This window comes from Solanum dulcamara, chromosome 2 (assembly GCF_947179165.1).
Source record: "Solanum dulcamara chromosome 2, daSolDulc1.2, whole genome shotgun sequence".
Classification (NCBI taxonomy): Eukaryota; Viridiplantae; Streptophyta; class Magnoliopsida; order Solanales; family Solanaceae; genus Solanum; species Solanum dulcamara.
Window position 1 is genome coordinate 24,667,328 of NC_077238.1, and position 20,230 is coordinate 24,687,557.

Genomic DNA, 20,230 nt, shown 5'->3' on the forward strand with positions numbered 1-20,230 from the left:
TGTGGCGTAAATAAAATTTCAAGTATCAACCAAATTTTTATATGTTTTTCAGAGAATTCAAGTTGTTAATTATTGTGATTCATAGTATTTTTACATCTTTTTCAAATAAATATATTACTTTTTTATCCCAATATATGTGGCACCGATAGAATTTTGAGAGTCAATCAACTTTTTTATATATCTTTTAAAATATAAATATTTTAGATTGCTAATTGTCGTGATATATAGAATTTTTTTAACATAATTTTTAAATATTTAAAAAAAATTAAATTATAAAAAATACAAAAATTACATAAATGCCCCCGGCTAGGTGCTTGCTTCTAGCCTTCTCTAAATAGTAGTAAAGTAATATAATTGATAAATATATGTAATGACCCTCTAGATAATTTTGTTTCTGTTTTTCTATATTCTAGCATTTAGAGCTTTCCTATAATTACCCCGAGTCATTTATGACTTGCTGAGATTGACAGGACGGTTACCAGACAGTTCGTTTGATTTTTATGTAAGTTTCTGTGTTTTGAAGCTTCTGAAGTTTAAATGTTTGGTTTCAATCAAATCTTCAGGTAAACAATCTCGAAATGCAATTTTGATGATTCAATTAGCTCGGAAACGTCGAATTTAGTCTAGATGGACATTTAATTCCCGAGGCTTGACTCATTTCGAATTATCTTGTAGTTTTAGCTAAAGTAGAGCTTAGATTGTGGGACCCACTTTTTTTCGAGACCACCTCTTTTGGAAGTTTTGAAAGTTCAGTTGAGTCTGAAATGTCATTTCTGATTGAATAACATATTTGATTTGTTGAGTCCGAACATTTTCGATGGTCCATTCGAGTCTTGGGATTTCAATCCCAAGTTGTTGATGCACTAGCTGTTGGTGCAGCCGCTCTAGTGGTGAGCAAGCTGCACAAGCGAAAGTTGATGACATCAACTAGTTTCGCTCCAACGGAGTGTGGTCCGCTTTTGTGAAGTCGGCTAATCATGTTGACCACCACTCCCGTGGAGCTTTCTCCACACCAGCGACCTCTGGTCCACCGGAACAGCGACGCTGACGCTAATGTTATATCTCACTCTTCTCTTTTATTTTCTTAAAGAAGAAGAAGTGGTTGTGAGCTCAATCTTGGCGCAATTTCAGTGGTTTGAGCTAGGTTTAGCTTAGGAGCACAATTTGGGTTGTCAATTACATTTCAAAACCCACAAATCATGTTAATTTCCTTATTTTTAGCTTGTTTTGGGCGTTCTTAAGCTAGTTCGACTAGGGAGTGTTTTGAGCTTTGATTGTGCTCAGATTGTACCCAACTTTGGGGCACAAGTTCTTTCAGCTGGTGGGGACCTATTGGATAAGTTAATTTGGTGATTCCACTCAGTCCCACAAGATCATTAATGACCCAATTTTAGGGTCGAGTTTTCTTATTGCTCAATGAGTATTGTTTTGATCGTATAAATGCCTAGATCGCTGACTTGATAGTGTGGCATCGTTCGGAGGCTACTCGAAAAGGAAAATTCCTATTCTAGTGAATTTGAAGTACACGTGTTCGATTTTAAGGTAGGCTATGACTTACTGATCTTAGACTTAGCTCGTTGATTATGCTAGTACGATTCTTGTTGACATCCTTATTGCTTCATTAACCTTATTTCGGGTTCATTTAGGAATAGTACAGCCTACTCTTGCCTTTATTGATATTATTACCCTGTGTTATGTGTTTGGGATGGGATCGTCTTGTTATTGCTTAGTTAATTAGGGTCTTATCCTAGAGTCAGCTAGTGTATGCCTTTGACTTTAGCCTTGATGGCTCGTGTAGCTTAGGATTGGCTTGGATCAGACTATGTTAGATGTGACCCTTCAAGTTGGACTTTGACCTTCGAAAGCCCTGTTTAAATCAGCTTTGGTCTAATTGTGGTATATTAGGTGCTTAGTTAGTCCGATGTTAGATAATCTTAGCCTTTTGTGTGATCGTATCACGATCCAAGCTAGGCCCTAGACGTGACACGACTCTTAGGATTCTGAATGACCCCAAATAAGCCTCTTAGCATATCATACATAAGGTAAGTAAGAAATATCGAAAGAAAATTATAAGTGTAGAAGATAGTACCGAGAATTCAACAATAATAGTCAACGAACCAATCATACTCATAAAGTCTAGACATGCCTCTACTAACTTTAGACGAGGCACAACACAAGTTCTAGCTCACCTAACATAAAATAATATAAGTCTGAATGATAACGAAATAACATGACGGGTTCGCCCTCGAATAATGAGGACTCACCAAAAGTTAACTCTGAGTAGATCACCAACTAGCCACGTGCAGGAAGATGAGAGTCTAACCCACATTATAAGACAATGTAGGCAAAAATATGCATTAGTACATGAAATGTACTAAGTATGTGAGAAATATGTATATTCATGAATAAACGGACATAATAAGCATGAACATGTGATGCATGACCAAGTAACTCGAAAAGCATGAAGTAAAACATGAAAACATTTAATAAGGTCAATGCATCATAAAAACATCATTTAAGAACTTGTAAGAAACATAGTCATTTCATGGGATATTAACCTTAGGAAAGGCAAACATGTACCAATACACATTCATAAAATATATCATAAGAATAGCACCTTAAATCATGATTTCATAACTTTATTCATATAGACACTTACCTTTCTAAGCATCTATATCATGATTCTTCATATTGTGAGAAAACACTTCACAATTCATTCATTCATACTTGAAACATAATTCATAACCTTTCGTAAATCATTCATAAAACCTTCATAAGTTCATGATCATAAATTCATAGTTCATATTTGAAGGTCATAGCGTAATGCATGGGTCCATGTGAAATCAATTTAAAATCATGTAATGAAGTAAATTCATGCATAATAGGATAGAATATTTTATCCTACGGCCCGTGAAGGGCAAAATCCTCACCGCAGCAACTTTTGCACTAGTTGTGATTTTTATTCCTTTTCCTTTTTCGTTTCGACTTTCCAACTTGTAGGGTCTTACAAATTGGGTCCTCCCGGTGTAAGATTTCAGGAAGGATCAGTTCTTGTTGTAGCTATCCCGATGTAAGATTCTGGGAGAAGCTAGGTTTCTCTATGGCTATCCCAATGTAAGATTCTGGGAGTGCTTATCCCAAAGTAACACACGATTACACCAAATTAATTGTTACATAAAATTGGTATTTTCATCATTATCTAACAATGAATTTAAACGATACGATACAATAAAATTTAAATAACAATCATAATGAATATTATATTCAAACTAACAATATTTTAAAATACAACGGATAACAACTATCCAAACAAAGTGTTACTCACAATTTATTTAGGAACGACCGAACGAGGAAGTATTTGCAAGTAATGTTCCATAACACACTTCAAATTTATATAGGTTTCAAGTTCATTTAGCAAATATTTTTATAAGAAACAAATTAATTTTCAACTAAATAAAATTTTAACCTACTTTAATATTTCTTATGGTATCATGACCAAGGATGATACGTTCGTACAACTTAATTGATAATTATATTAAATTCATACGTATATTTATCTTCTTCTTTTTTTATAATTTACTTTATTTGTGTGAATATCTATCATATTTTCATCCCAATCCATTTTTAGCATGGCAACTGCTAGCATTAATAAAAAAAATAAAACTATCACTTTCAAGCAATAAAAATATAAAACAATCTATAAATATTTAAATAGTTAATTTCATCATATGATATTGTCGATATTTATTAAATGTCAACCAAATTAAATAATTATAGAACTTTTAAACATTTTGATAAAGCATATTTTTTATTTTACAGTGCATGCATCAAGACGATACACCAATGCAAGATTAAGATCGCTTCTCTCTCTAAAACTTCTATCTAGCAAGAGCTCTCAAGGAAGGACATTTTAGTCATAAAACAAAAATGCCGGTGGATCCACCACCGGACGTCGGAAAATTTCGATCCAAAGATGGGATCGAAGATTCCGTCAATACGAATCCAACGCAAGTTATTACAGCTTCTAATTCCAAGTATAGCTCCTCTAATCAGCAAAACAATGAAGAGATCAATACTTGTGTTACTGCTGAGGAGCTAAATAATTTTCAAAAAATCAACTATCTTCAAAGTCGTGGATTGATTCAACTAAAAGGAATTGGAGGAAATGAATCCTCATCAAAAGGACAACATACAGTCCAAATTTCACAAGAAAAAATTGATATCAGTGCGCACAATGAAGAGGCGCAATCTACAAGAACAGCCGCAGCACCTTCGTCGGTGCGCCTTCAAATTCGAACCAACTCCGGCGAGATTCGATCCATTGCACCATCTGGGGTTTGTTCGCAAATACCTGAAGCAGCTATAGGAACAAAGTTCACTAGAGAAATCATCTCCGGCGAAGAAATTGTGGTCGTCGCCGGAGCTCCGGTAACGTATTCCGTTCAAGATCAATGCCAAAATGTTCGAGAAGTCCTTGCGGACCACCCTAGCAACATGCGCCAGTTCGAATCATGCCATGGCGCATCGAATTTCACTTCGACCTCTGAACATATTGGTGTCGCCGGAGCTCTGGCGAACCAAATGCCCCAAGCTCAATCCCAACAGGTTCGTGACAATGTAGAGATTATTCCTAACTATATACCAAGTCTCGAATCACTACCAATCAGCTCAAATGTGAAAAGTCGTCAAGACGATAATCATAGAGGAACTGCCGGAGCTCCGGCGATTCAAACGATGAGTGACCAATGCCAAAACGTTCCCAAGGCTGTTGTGAAGACTTCTGAACAAACCACAGACCCCAAATTATCTCCAATAAGTTCAAATCAAAAAAGTCGTCAAGACACAATTGATGGAGATAGTTACAATTACAGTGGTGTTCGAACTGAGGAACCTACATTGGCTAATGTTCAACATCAATATCTTGACAATGGTAGTCATTCCCACAATAATCAAATGACTTGCAATGACCAAATGCCAAAAAGCTTGAACTATCACCACAACAGTAGTTTAAGCACAGGAGCTCCAGGTAATGTTTCTCAATCTCTTGACTTCAATATGCAGGATCAGTTTGTTTGTTCTCCTAAGGACACTCAACTATATCCTAATCATCTTGAACTTCCTAATAGTGGGCAATGTTTAGAAAATAATTTGGTGCCTAATGCTGATACAAGGAAACTTGATATGGGGGTGCCTGGTAATGCTATTCCCTCTATTTTGAGTACTGAAGATGATGTTGTGTTGAAAGCCAGTGATGTTCATGCAAATGAGCACCCTAGTACTGCTGGTGCTACTTCTATGCAGGGTACTGATACTATGGCTAAAAACAATCCTGAAAAAACTACCAAGGTTCATATCAATAATAATCCTCAGCAAAACAGTCTCCCACAAGTCAACAGACCTACCACCTATCAAAATAACTTCCCTAAGATTTCTAATAATTTTGATAGGCATACTCCTAACAATCAAGGTTCCAAAATTCTCAATAATCAAACTCATCATAATGACAATACCAACCAAAATGCTCAGAAGACTCAGTTCCCTAGCAGAAAAGAACAGGTCCCTCAGCCAGCCCCTTATACTGTAACTCAAACCTTTGCTGCTAAATTGAGAATCAATCAAGCAAGAACTGAGACCCCTGTAGAATTATCTACACCTATATACACCACTAGACAAGGTCTTCCTACAGTGCTATATGACAACAATGATTTCATGGTCAAATTAGCTGAAAAATGTAAATTTACTCTAGTGGGTAAATTCACCAATACCATGCCCAAAATAGAGCTTATCAGGAGAAGCTTCATCCTCCAAACTCAACTTGTAGGAGGAGTTAAGATTGCTCATTTTAATGCAAGGCATGTGTACATTGACCTGGATAATGAAATGGACTACACCACAGTGTGGACCAAACAGAGAATGATAATTGAGGGACAAGGTATGAGAATACAGACCTGGACACCAACATTCAGGCCTGAGGAAGAGACTCTTATTGTGCCAATTTGGGTGGCCCTTCCTGAGCTCCCCTGGCATTGTTACACTAAGGAGTTTGTGACTACTTTGCTTGCTCCTGTTGGCAAAGTATTATTCATGGATGCAGTATCCATTCAGAAGACTAGAGGGAGCACTGCCAAGGTGAGAGTTCAGGTTGATATCACTAAGGAGAGACCTCCTCATGTGTGGCTTGGCCATGATAAAATGGATCCCAACATAGGAAGATGGCACACTCTCCAATATGAGAATGTCCCAGAATACTGTATGTACTGTAAACACGAGGGACATATGCAGCATGCTTGTAATATTAAGAGGAGGGATGATGAACAAAAGAGAAGAAAGGATGAAGAAGCTGCTAAAAAGAGCAAGACCAAGGAGAACAAAAATGGAAATGACCAAGAGGACCCTCAAACTTCTGTTGTACAGAAAAGGAACCACACATTACCAACTGAAGTTCCAAACTAAACACAGACCATGAATGATAATACAAATGAGAATGTGTGGCAAGCAGGAACTGCAGCAGCCAAGTCTAAAGACCATGAACATCCACAAGCTGACAGGATTCAAGTCCAGAACAACCATTCAGCAGCTAATATACCACCTCAACCACAAAATGCCAATGCTAATAGGGAGGAAAATAGTTGGCAAATTCAAAAAAGAAAGCAAAATAAAGGACTCAATACTGTTCAGAAGAACCAGGGCATCAAAACCACAGCAGCACAAGCCAAAGGTAAATATGTGCCAGTGCAACAGAACAACACAAGCTCAGGTAAGTTTTCTAACCCTAAAGCTATTTCCATTATCTCCAATACTTATACTGATCTTATTCCACAAGATCAGCCCACTAACTCAAATGCAGGACCACAAAGTACTCAAAAAGGTAATGTTATCTCTGAAGTTTAGAGACAACCCCATAGAAATGATGCTTCCACCTCTCAACATCCAAAGAATCAAGGAACTCATGGTAATGAGATCACCAGGCATGCTACTAATTCAATTATCAATGTGGAAGCCAATGAAATCAATGCTACAAACCCAGGTATTGACTTAATGCTCCCACACCCCCATGGCTCCCCCACTACTTTATTGAATGTTTTATCTGCGATGCTGCTGAAGTAGTTGAAGAAGGTAAGGAAGGGGGAAGTCAGGAGATCCCTACTAACCTGCAGGAAGGGGGTACCAAGGGGAGGGAATCTAATTTGATTGACCATAGGCAAGACTATGAAACCCCTGCAACCACTCTTCAAGCTACTCCATTGCTCAGTCAACAAACAGATGTGCAACATACTACAGAGCAAAGTTTGCAAGTCAAGGTGCCAGATAAAGGGGATACTGAACAAAATCAGTGTGCAACACCTCATTCATTGAATAACAAATCTACTCTATCACTGAGTAAAGAGAAAAGGAAGGCACTGAAAAAGAGAAAGACTATACAACCACAGCTTGAGACTCCGCCAAGAGTAAATTATGTCCTGGCTGAAAACCAAGCAGGGATTCAGGTGCCTTCTATAGAGCATTGTGAACTTAATCAGAAAACCATATCAGATGATTCTGAAGAAGAGTACTCAGTTACTGATCATGCCATACCTCTGCAAATTTATGATGTATCCAATGAGAGGCAGATGCTGAGTAAAGAAGGCAGTTCAGAAGACTTATCTGATGAATATAGGGTCACTCACTCTGAAGATGAGGAAGACCCTGACCAGTGGGAGGATGAACAACAAGAAAACCAACTGGAGGCATTTAGATCCACTATGACAGCCTTATTGCATAAGCAAAATCAGCAAGAAAAGGAGAAGAATGTATCCAAAAGTAAGCAAGAAAGGAAGAGGAGTAAACAAAGCTTAATCAGTAACCTAGATAAAGTTGCAGTCAAAAGCAACATCAACACAAGGTCTAAATCCCATAGGTTATTATGATCAGTACACTCTGTTGGAATGCAAGGAGTATTGATACTCAAGGTGCCTTAGACAGACTTCAAAGGTTGAAAGACTACCACAAGCTCTCTATGATTGCTGTGCTGGAACCTTTCTCCAACAAATCACAACTCCACTTCTACAGAATTCAGTTGGGAATGGATAATGCCATGTCCAACTCCAACAACAAAATATGGCTATTTTGGAACAAAGACTGTGTGTGCAATCTTGTAGATCAGGATGAACAGCAGCTTACCTGTAAGATCAGCCATGCAGCTTGGCCTAAACAATATCTCATTACCTTTGTATATGCCAAATGCAAAGACTACATGAGAAGAGAACTATGGGACAAGATGCTTCAATTCTCTGATAGGGAAGAACTTTGGTGCACCATTGGAGACTTCAATGTAATTACTCATGTTGAAGAGAAGATAGGGGGCCAACCTTACAACATGAACAAGAGCTTTGAGTTCATTAGTGTCATAGAAGCTTGTGGACTCACTGATCTTGGTTTTCATGGACAACAATTCACATGGTGCAACAAGAGAGATGCAGATGCCAGAATATGGAAGAGACTTGACAGGGCCATGGTCAATGATGCTTGGTTGGAGGTCATGCCTGTGAGCACTCTTAATCACCTGGCCTCTACAGGTTCTGATCACTGTCCTCTCCTGCTAGAATGTACTGAAAGACAAAGTCATACTATCAAATATTTCAAGTTCTTACACTGTTGGGTTGAAAATGAAAACTTCCTTGATACTGTAAGATCTTACTGGGAAAGACCTGTGGATGGAAATCTAATGAGGACTTTCCATCAAAAACTGAAAAGAGTCTCTAATACCCTTAGCCACTGGTCTAGAAATCAATATGGTGATATATTTGCTTCAGTCAAACAGTTTGAGGAACAGGTGATGCAATCTAAAGAAAATATCATCAATGACAATTCTGAAGATAATAGAGCCAAGCTAAGTCAGATAAATGCCCAGTATATCAGATATTTGAAGATAGAGCAGTCCATTTTGAAACAAAAAACTCAATTGCACTGGTTTAAAGATGGAGATGCTAATACCAATTATTTCCATGCCATCATCAGAGGGAGAAGAAGAAGGCTGTTCATCCATCAGATCAGTGATGAACAAGGAAACTCTATCCAGGGTGATGACAATATTGCAAGTGCAACTTGTGCACACTTTGAGAGAATCTTTACTACTGAGGAGAAATAAATCAATGAAGATGTGATTAAATGCATCCCAAAGATAGTTACTAATCAGCAGAATGAACTACTACAGTCCATACCTACAAAGGAGAAGCTAAAGGAGGTAGTATTTTCTATGAGTCCTACTTCAGCTGCAGGGCCAGATGGCATGAGTGGCAAGTTCTTTCAATCATGTTGGGATATCATTAGTGATGATCTGCTGAAGCTAGTGCAACACTTCTTCAATGGTCACTGTATTCCCAGGTACATATCTCATGCATGTTTGGTTCTACTTCCTAAAACTGAACACCCCAACAAACTGTCAGAGTACAGGCCCATCTCCCTCAGCAATTTCACTAGCAAGATCATATCCAAACTACTCTGTCTCAGACTTGCTCTTATTCTACCTCAGCTCATTTCAGACAATCAGTCAAGATTTGTTAAAGGTAGGAGCATATCAGAAAATATAATGCTGGCACAGGAAATTATTCACAACATTAAGAAACCCAATGTAGGGGACAATGTAGTGATCAAGTTGGATATGGCTAAGGCATATGACAGGGTCTCTTGGTCCTTCACTTGTATGGTCATGAGAAGGATGGGATTTGGAGAAGTCATTATTGATATGGTGTGGAGGATCATGTCTAACAACTGGTATTCAGTCATCATCAGTGGGGCAAGACATGGATTTTTTCATTCCACAAGAGGTCTCAAGCAAGGAGACCCCTTGTCACCTGCCTTATTCATTATAGGAGCAGAAGTACTATCCAAGATGCTGAATAATCTTAACCATTACTACCTATATACTGGATTCCACATGGAAAGAAAGGGCCCCCAAGTGAACCACTTGAGCTTTGCAGATGATGTGATCATCTTCACTGCTACCAACAACTTGTCCATGACTCTTATTACCAAGACTTTGAAGGTTTATGAAACAAATTCAGGCCAGCTAATCAACAAGGACAAGAGCCAGTCCATGCTTCCTCTTAATACCAATCCAGATGTTATTGATAGGATAAGCAGGATCACAGGCTTCAAGTGTACACATGGTCCCATTACTTACCTGGGCTGTCCACTCTACATTGGAAGGCAGAGAATCATTTACTATACAAGTATGGTGTCCAAAGTTCTAAGCAAAATCAGAGGATGGCAGACTAAAGTGTTGAACTATGGAGGCAGAGCAACATTGGTGAAATCAGTGCTGCAATCACTACCAATCCACTTGTTGTCTGCAATCAGACCTACTGCTACCACTATGAATCAGATCAGAGGCCTCATAGCTGACATTTTCTGTGGATGGGACAAGGAGAAAAAGAAATATCACTGGGCATCATGGGAGACCCTCAGCTATCCTGTGGAGGAAGGGGGTATTGGTATGAAGAAAATACAAGATGTGTGCTTAGCTTTGCAATACAAATAATGGTGGACCTTCAGGTCTAAGAAGACTTTATGGGGAGAATTTCTGAAGGCTAAGTACTGCCAGAGGGCTCATCCTGTGATAAAAAAATGGCACACAGGTCAGTCTATTATGTGGAAGCACATGATGGCTAATAAAATTGATATTGAGCCACATATACACTGGCACATCAACTCAGGTACAAGTAGTTTCTGGTGGGATGATTGGTTAGGTATTGGCCCCCTAGCTTATCATAACAACCATCTACCTAGACTCAACAATACTAGAGTATCTGAATATATTGAGAATGGGGAGTGGAATGTGCAGAAAATCAGAAAATATGCCCCACCTCAGCTGGTGTAGCAGATACTAGACACTAAGATAGACTATCACCCTAACACAGCTGATCAAGCCTGCTGGAAGTTGACTTCACATGGCAACTTCACTTCTAAATCAGCCTGGGAACTAGTTAGGAAGAAAAGAGCCAAGACCCTGACTGATGGGTGCACTTGGCATACTAACATTCCCTTCAAAGTGTCTTTTCTACTATAGAGAGCTCTGAGACAGAAACTCCCTACTAATGATAAACTTGTCCAATTTGGAGTAGTACCAGCAGCATGTTCTTGTTGTTACAGACCAGGATTGGATAATGTAGATCACATATTTGCTTTAGGAAATTTGGCCAAGCATATTTGGCAACACTTCTCTAGCTCATGGGGGATAATGCAAGGGACATGCTCACTGAGAAGCATACTGATGAAGTGGTGGACTGCCAAGTCCAGTAATGAGGCTCAGAAGCTCATGTTGTAGGCCACTCCTATCTTTGTATGTTGGCATATATGGAAGAATAGATGTGCAAGTAAGTATGGAGGAAAGAAATCTAGTACTACTAGAGTTAAATTCTCCATAGTCAAGGACCTTTACATGCTGATACACACTGCTTTCCCCTACATTAAGTGGACACAGAGCTGGAAGGAACTGGTTCCTATGATAGAACAGTGTCAACAAGACATGAGAGTGACCAAAGTTATGTGGATCAGACCTCCATCTTCCATTGTGAAATTGAATACTGATGGGAGTGCATTAGACAACCCTGGGAAAATTGGAGCAGGGGGAATATTAAGAGACCACAATGGTAACTTAATATATGCCTTTGCAACTCCATTGGGAATGGGTACTAATAACCAAGCAGAGGTGCAGGAAGCAACTATTGGCCTCACTTGGTGTATTCAACATGGACATAATAGAGTGATATTGGAAGTTGACTCTGAATTATTGACTAAGTGGCTGAAACAGGACCTTAAGCCACCTTGGAGTATTCACAGATATGTTACAAAGTTACAATCCCTGGTCCAACAATTGGAATTCTTTCAGTGCAAACATATATTCAGAGAAGCAAACCATCCTGCAGATACCTTATCAAAATACAGCCACATGTTCAATGATAAACAACACTTCTACAACCTCCAGCAGCTACCACAGGAAACAAAAGGTTACATCAAGATGGACAAGCTAGGAATGGCAAGTTTCAGAAGGAAAACTCTGAAAAGAATCAAACTACCCTCTTGACTGATCTCATTCCCAATGTGTAATAGACTATTTACCTGTATTTTGTTTTACTTCTTCTTATTCCACCTAGTTATTTCCTATTTTAAGGGGAGAGTCTCCCTTGTTTATTGCTTCAGTAGAAATAATAACACAATGCTAGAAGTAAAAGATAGAGTAGGAGTGCCCTCTTGTGTGGAAGCCTTGTGCAGGTACTCTACACATCTGCACCCTCCAAGAACAAGAACCTCCACCTATCACAACACTCAAGAGCATACATCAACAACAACCCAAACCAGCAACACAATATCACACACATGGATCCACACTCAACAGCCATAAAAAAGGAAGCTTAAGTTCCAATTCTATTTACTGTTGGGTGTCTCATTGTTTAGGTATCATGCAACTTTGAGCCATGTGGTGGTGTTGCAGCAGCTGAGCCTGGAATTCATGCATCACCTACCATCTACATACATACAACAACTCCACAACAGCACATGGAGCAACTACAGTACATCAATAGCAAGTGGAGGCTCATTCAACTCTAGGAGTTCCCTTCTTGTGGGTTTAAATTATGCAGGAACAATGGTTAAGGACCAACAACCCATCATAGACCTGCATCAACTCAACAACATCAATTGCAAAAGCTTCATTACATCAGCAGAAGTGAATGCCACTAATCATCATCATCAGCAACCTAACAGCAACAGCAGAAGCAGGATGCAACACGCCACAACTGGGAGCTTGCCTAACTCACCTGATGCAGGCCCTCTTTGGATTTACTCTAAGGGTTGCAGTAACACAAGATCCTGTTCTGGGACTCTTTTGTATAGCAACTTCAGCCTGCATCTTACCTCTATCAACAACAATATACTCCAGCAGCAGTTCCACCATCATGCAATTCTCAGGGAACACCTACAAGTCATTTTGCAGAATTGTTTATTTGTGGGTTTTTCTGTTTTTGTTTGTAGGTGCAGGTACTCCTTACCAATTGTCTTTACAGGTTCAAAGCACCTCAGCAGAAGAGAAGCTACAGCAGGGCATGCTAGGACCTCTCTTCATCCTCCCATTCAAGCCAACCTCTTCCCTGCAACATCTGTAACTAAGCTACAGCAGGGTATGATGTGCAGGGTGAGTTGCACCATGTGAACCTGTCCAAAGGCCTCCAAACTTTGCAGGATTGCAGCAAATACTATAGGGATAAGTCCCAAGAAGTTTCATCACAAACGGACAATTGAAGACGTTAGGCGAGCGACCTTGAAAAAGTCAGTTGTCTTAAGCCTAAAGAGGGTGCCTTTTTTCCAACTTGTGCAAAAAGCCTCCAAATCTTGCAGAACTAAAGAAAGGGATGTTTGGGTATATCTCAAGAAGTTTCAACTAAATCAGATAATTGGAGACGTTAGTCGAGCGACGTTGAAAATCCTAACAGACCCCAAAGCACTCTTGGAGGTCCTTTCCTTTTTGCTAGCTGGTGCAAGTTCTTTCTTGCCTTTGGTTGTTTGTTGTATTGTTGCAGGTTGCTGGATTAATTCATCAACATGCACTGACAACAACTACATAGAATACATCACAGATACAACCATCAAAGCAAATAGAATCTCCAAGACCCCTGCATAAGGCCCAGCCTGGTTTTTCTGTCTGGTTGGCTATTTGTTTTTCTGTGATGGTTTTTGTGCAGGTACAACAACTGATGGGGAACCTTGGCAAATGAAAGGCATCAACATAAAGACTACAGCCTTCCAAGATAGGACCTCACCAACACACCAGCCCTACACCCATACATATTCCATCCCTGCAGCACCTACAGCAGATCCACTGCTTCCAAAAACTCTTGAAACTCCTTGCTCCTTTAATTATTATGTGCAGGCACATAAGATACCTTCAAAGAAGCTACTCAATTCTTCTTTGGAGGCAACAAGAAGATGCCTACAGGTTTGCAACAACCCCCATAACTATCACATTTATTTGGTTCTTTGTTTGCTTGTTTGTGCAGGTAAACAAAGTCACAGACAAAGGGACATAACAACCACAATTGCAAGGGCCTCACCTACTTCCATCAACTCTCCATGCATACCTGTTGTAGTCCTTCAACACCTGCAGCAGCCCCCTTTCATCCAAGTCTTTTGGAACTCCTTGACTATTTTCATTGAGGAGAAGACAAGAAGATGGAGCTCCAACAAACACAATGCTAATTATACAACAACCACCTGGAACTCTTTGCTTGTTGACTTGCTGATGTGCAGGCATATCAAACAGCAACAATGGACCCTTCCAAAGTGCAAGGCACCTTCAGTCAAATATTTAAGCCAGGGCTGCACCCTAGGAGCTCCTTCTTGGTTTATTTGTGGATGTGCAGGTACATCCCTGATCAGTCGACAACAATGGAACCATGCAAAGTTCAAGGCACACACTGATAGACTTCCGACCAGCTGTTTAAGTCAGGGCTGCACCACATACAAAATGCATGTTACACCTACTCTGTCCCTCAGCTTCCTTAACAACAACCCCAAGGTTGCTGGCTGCTATGGCTCCATTTACATCATTTCCTTTCACCCCCCTTAGCTGCCATTATTGTGTTGCATACTTCCTTGGGATCTACTTGGTACGACATGACTAAAAAGGGCAAAGATGAAAAGAATTTTCCCACCCCATACGAGATAGAAGGTTCATATACTTGTTCTTCTTCAATTTAGCTATGTATGGTACGTAGCATAGTTGAATAGGACTAGTGTAGGTTACTTTCTTGTTTTCTCATGGAAGGGGAGAGTCTCCCTCATTTATGCTTTCTTAGTCGATTTGTACCGGGAGGAGTCCTCTCATAGGTTTACTGCTTTCTAGTTATAGTTAGTCTCCTTTTTGTATCGGGGATGAGTTAGCCGACCTTAATAGGTTAGCCTACTTATGAACCACCATAGGATCGGAGGTAAGGTTTACGTCCCCCTCCTTGTATTTTTTACTTTATTTATTTATTTTAAGGCTTGGGGGTGATGTTCAACCCCTGACTGTGCACGAGAGGTGGGAGCCTCGTGTAGGGTCTGTTCCCATAAAAAAAAACCAAGATTATTTATTAAGATGTTAAATAATTTAAATTATGTTTGGACCATGATAATTACATTCAGTTGTTTAATATTAATCGCTAAAGCTCGGCATTTGTTTTTTTATATTTATTTAGAGTCGAATGTTGCTTACATACTTGTCAACAACATTTCTCAATCATAAACACATTCAACTTTCGACACTTCAACAATAACTAAAAAGCATTAGAAAAATATATACGTGAAGAGACAAAGTTAAGAACCGTGTCATTCTTAAACTTATAACTTAATGACAACAATAATAATCCTTTAATATATGAGAGAAATTAGAAGATTAAAAAAATGATAACGGTCATTTCATATTCTTGGATACTCAATTATATTTTCGAATTGAAGAATATATTTATCTTTGGAAAAATTACTTAATTGAGTGTTTTTTAAAAATTAATTACTGATTTTAGCGATATTTTTTATTTATTATAATTTATAGCAATACATAACAATATTATGATAAATCTACACTTGTATTAAAAGTGAATTATGCATACAATATAAATATATTATAAGCGTTTTAAAATATATATTATGTTTGTGTAGTAAGAAAGTGACATAATGTATTATAAGTCTATTAAAGTATGTGATAAATGTATTATCCATCTATAAAACTTGTATTATATATATTTTATAAATAGTTCTCTGCAATATGTATTAAATCTGTATTATAAATGTATTATAAATGTTCAGTAAAAAAAATAATTATTGTTATAGATGGTAAATATTTTCTTAATATTGTATATTTATGTAAGTTTCCCTTTATCTTTTAACTTATCTTGAAAGGTAATTAACTCCGTTTTAATAATATATCGAAGTTGTTCTAAAAATATTTGATTGAATCCAACAACATGTCTGTCACACCCCTTTTTTGACGAAACGGGTTTTTCCATTGGAAGTGATGGTATTGATTAGGGACTATTTTAATTTTTATTTTAGAGTCGTCACTTGAAATTGAGTTTCAGTGTTGCAAGTCACCTTATTTAATCCCTAATCAAAAGAAAGTTGACTCTTTATATTTATTAGTCTGCAAACTAGAAATTCAGGTAAAGAATTTTGTTGATCGAGGAGAAGGTATTAGGCATCACTCGAGTCTAGTGTTTCTAGCACGACCGCTTTTATTGACTTATACTTGTCTTAAATTATTTTGGATATATTGTGTCTACATGCCATAGTTCGCTCGCATTTTTCATTGTTGGATTTTATTGATCTCAACCTAGATGCATAACTGCATTCTTGGTCTTGACATTTAGAGGCATAACTGTCTTCTTTGAATCACACCTAATAATCTCTGTCTATACATCTTGGTTTAATTAATAAAAGTTAAATTATTAGAGCAATAAGAAAAGTCAATTATTGGACAAAGTGCGTCACCACATTCTTGAATTTCTTTTAAATGTCTCAAAAAAATCACAACCGCATTCTTAATCGAAACAAATACTTTTAACGATGCCTAAAAGTTCGTCTAATGAAGAAAAAATATTTGTTCCTTATAAAGAAATCAAATAAAATAAATCTAAACTTTTAGGATACAATATAATTATTTTAGGATCATTTCCAATATCTTTTTATTTTTATTACTCTCGAAGTTAACAACACACATACTGCAATTTTTTTCTAACCTACTAAAACAAATCTCATTTTTTTGTTCGATAAAATAAAAAAGACAATTAATTCTTTGAGCCTAATAATCACTACTTTATTATTATTGACATCCAAATCAAGACAAGAACACCTCCATGACCCGTTCATTTTTAAGAGATAACAACTAACGAGTAAAAATAAATAAACAAGAATAATCACCCATTAAAGCAATCTTCATTCACTAAATAAACATATAACACTTAACCAAATATTTATTTCTATCAAATTATGAATAAAAACAAACTATAAGAAAATATACCACATAATTACATCAAATTCCATAAATAAATTAAAGAGATAAGGTAAAGTTGAACTTCAAATGAAGAAACTAAGTACCGCAAAATTCTAACCAAAGCTCGATTAGACGACCCACGAATATTTTTGTAAGTTGTATGTGGTGATATATGTATTGTGTTTGTATGAAAGTGTTGAAAAAAGAAAAAAAGATATGAATGTGTAGTTCCTTTTGTTTTTCTTTCTCCTTTCTTTTCCTTTTCCTTTTTTGTGTGTGCTGTCCTCTTTTTTTCTTCTTCTTTGCAGATTTTTTGTGAAGATCCTCTCCTTTTTGGGTGTGATGTGCCATCTTTTTTTCTCCACAGATTATGAATTCTTTTTTTGTGTGGGTGTGGGCGTTTTTGTAGTATATAGGTGTAGGAGTGGGAGAGTATGTGATGGTAAGAGTGGATGATTGTTGAGTGTATATTGGGGTGATGGAGTGAGGTGAGGATTAACGGGAAGGAGTTAAGATTAATTATTTTTTTAATCTGATTTTGTTTTGAAAGAAAAAATAAAAATAAAATATAATGATAGAAATATTAGAAACTATTTTGACCTTAATAAAATAAAATAAAAGTTAAATAGCTAATCTAAAAATTTACTTAAGAAACACTAGTTTATTTATACAACTCTTAACTTTAAAAAAACATATATTTTTTTTGTAAATTTTCTTTTCTTTTGAAGTAAATTGAAAAACAAAACTTACTCTAAAATATGACTCTATTTTTGTAGTTTTCAAATCTTTTAAAATAAACTTACTAAAAATAAGATAAAATTAAAATATTTAATTAGATATAAAATAAATATTTAAACACTAAAAAAAAGGTGTACAATCTCAGGTTCGGTCAAAAATTACATGTCTACAGTTTGCCCATCTTTGACTTGAAACACGAAGAGTTTGCAGACAAAGAAGTAGACAATGTGACAAGTTTTGACTGAACTCTTATTTGAAAGGAAAAAGATGCGACCGAGTCCTGGTTTTGGACAACCAACATATCCCTGTTTATAAGAGAATCAAGTCACGTGTAGTTCAAGAAGATGAAATGATGAGTTGGAAGTCATGTGAGGTCCCGTCAAGGCTCCAGTTCACAGCTTTTATTTTTACGTGAAAATGAAAGACAAAAAATTAAAAGAAAATACAAGTACAAGATCCTATTTATGTATCTTGTCTTGAATCTTGACTTGGGTCTTCAAGCCTTTCAAGTGGTGAGATATTCATTTTCATCTCGAATGGGCTTGAAGATGTGAACTTGTTCTCCAGGTGGATTTTTGCTAATCGAGCTTGGTAATTGACCTTGTTCTTAAGGTGAGCTCCTGCTACTTGAATTGAAATGAACTTGAAAGTTGAAAAAGCTTTCATAATAAGTTCCCGAGCTTGAAAGGTGATTGACCTCATTCTACAAGCAGATCCCTGAAATCAAAATAAACAAAAGCAATAGCACAATTTTTTCCCCCTAATTTACACTAAAGAAAATTTTATGAGTATGAATAAAAGATATTGCTTAGCCTTGAATTGAGACTCTGAATGACTTGACCTTTGTTGCAATGTATCCTTCAGATGGCTTTCGACTTGTATAAAATAGCTCCATTGATCGTGAAGATCAACTTAAATTGAATTCTGCTAGTCTCATTGTCCTAGAGGGTCCTATTAAACTAAATCTCGTTATGTAGGAGGGTCCTGCAAGTCCCATTATGTAGGAGGGTCCTACTAAACTAAATCACATTATGTAGGAGGGGCTTGCTAGTCCCATTATGTAGGAGGGTCCTGCTAAATAAAATCTCATTATGTTAGAGGGTCCTATTAATCCATCATGTAGAAGGGTCCTGCTAATCCCATTATATAGGAGGGTCTTGCTACACTAAATTCCATTATCCATGAGGGTCCTGCTATACTAAATCTAATAGACCAATTTTTGCCCAAGTTTTCACCAAAAAAATAAAATAAAATTATGAGTTGTATAAGAAACTGTGAATTTTGAATACTAAACTCAGACTAGGAAGTGTTTATCCCAAGAGAAAATAAATAAAAAATAATTATCTTCGACTAGAAAGTTTTTATCCTAGAAGATAATGAAAAATAACTGTCTCAAATTTGGAAGTGTTTATCCTAGTAGAAACTAAAAAATACATGTCTCAGACTAGAAAGTTTTAATCCTAGGAGAAAATAAATAAAAAATAATTCTCTTAGACTAGGAAGTATTTATCCTAGAAGATAATAAAAATAACTGTCTTAGACTAGAAAGTGTTTATCCTAGGAGAAAAAAAATAAAAAATAATTGTCTTAGACTAGGAAGTATTTATCGTAGAAGATAATAAAAAATAATTGTCTCAGACTAGAAAGTGTTTATCCTAGGAGAAAATAAAAAATAAATGTCTCAGATTAGGAAGTGCTTATCCTAGGAGAAAGTGAAAAATAATTGTCTGAGACTAGAAAATGTTTATCCTAGTAGAAAATAAAAAATAAATGTCTCAAACACTCAGTATTTATCCTAGGAGAAAATAAAAAATAACTGTCTCAAACTACGAAGTGTTTATCCTAGGAGAAAATAAAAAATAAATGTCTTACACTAGAAAATGTTTATCCTAGGAGAAAATAAAAAATAATTATCCCGGACTAGAAAGTGTTTATCCTAGGAGAAAATAAAAAATAACTGTTCCGGACTAGAAAGTGTTTATTCTAGGAGAAAAATAAAAAATAAATGTCCCATAGTAGGAAGTATTTATCCTAGGAGAAAATAAAAAATAACTTTCTCAGTCTAGAAAGTGTTTATCCTAGGAGAAAATAAAAAATAAATGTCTCAAACTAGGAAGTGTTTATCTTAGGAGAAAATGAAAAATAATTGTCTCAGACTAAAAATTGTTTATCCTAGGAGAAAAATGAAAAATAAATTTCCCATACTAGAAAGTGTTTATCATAGGAGAAAATGAAAAATAACTCTCTCAGACTAGGAAGTGTTTATCCTAGGAGAAAAATGAAAACAACTACCTCAGACTAGGAAGTGTTTATCCTAAGAGAAAAAAATAAATGTCTCAGACTAAGAAGTGTTTATCCTAGGGGAAAATGAAAAATAATTGTGCATGCATGTAAATTTTATTTTTTATTGTAACCATATTCTCAAACTTGAGTCTTCAAGATAACTTTTATGTCAACAACATTTCCCTTGTTTATAGAAAGAATGAAAGA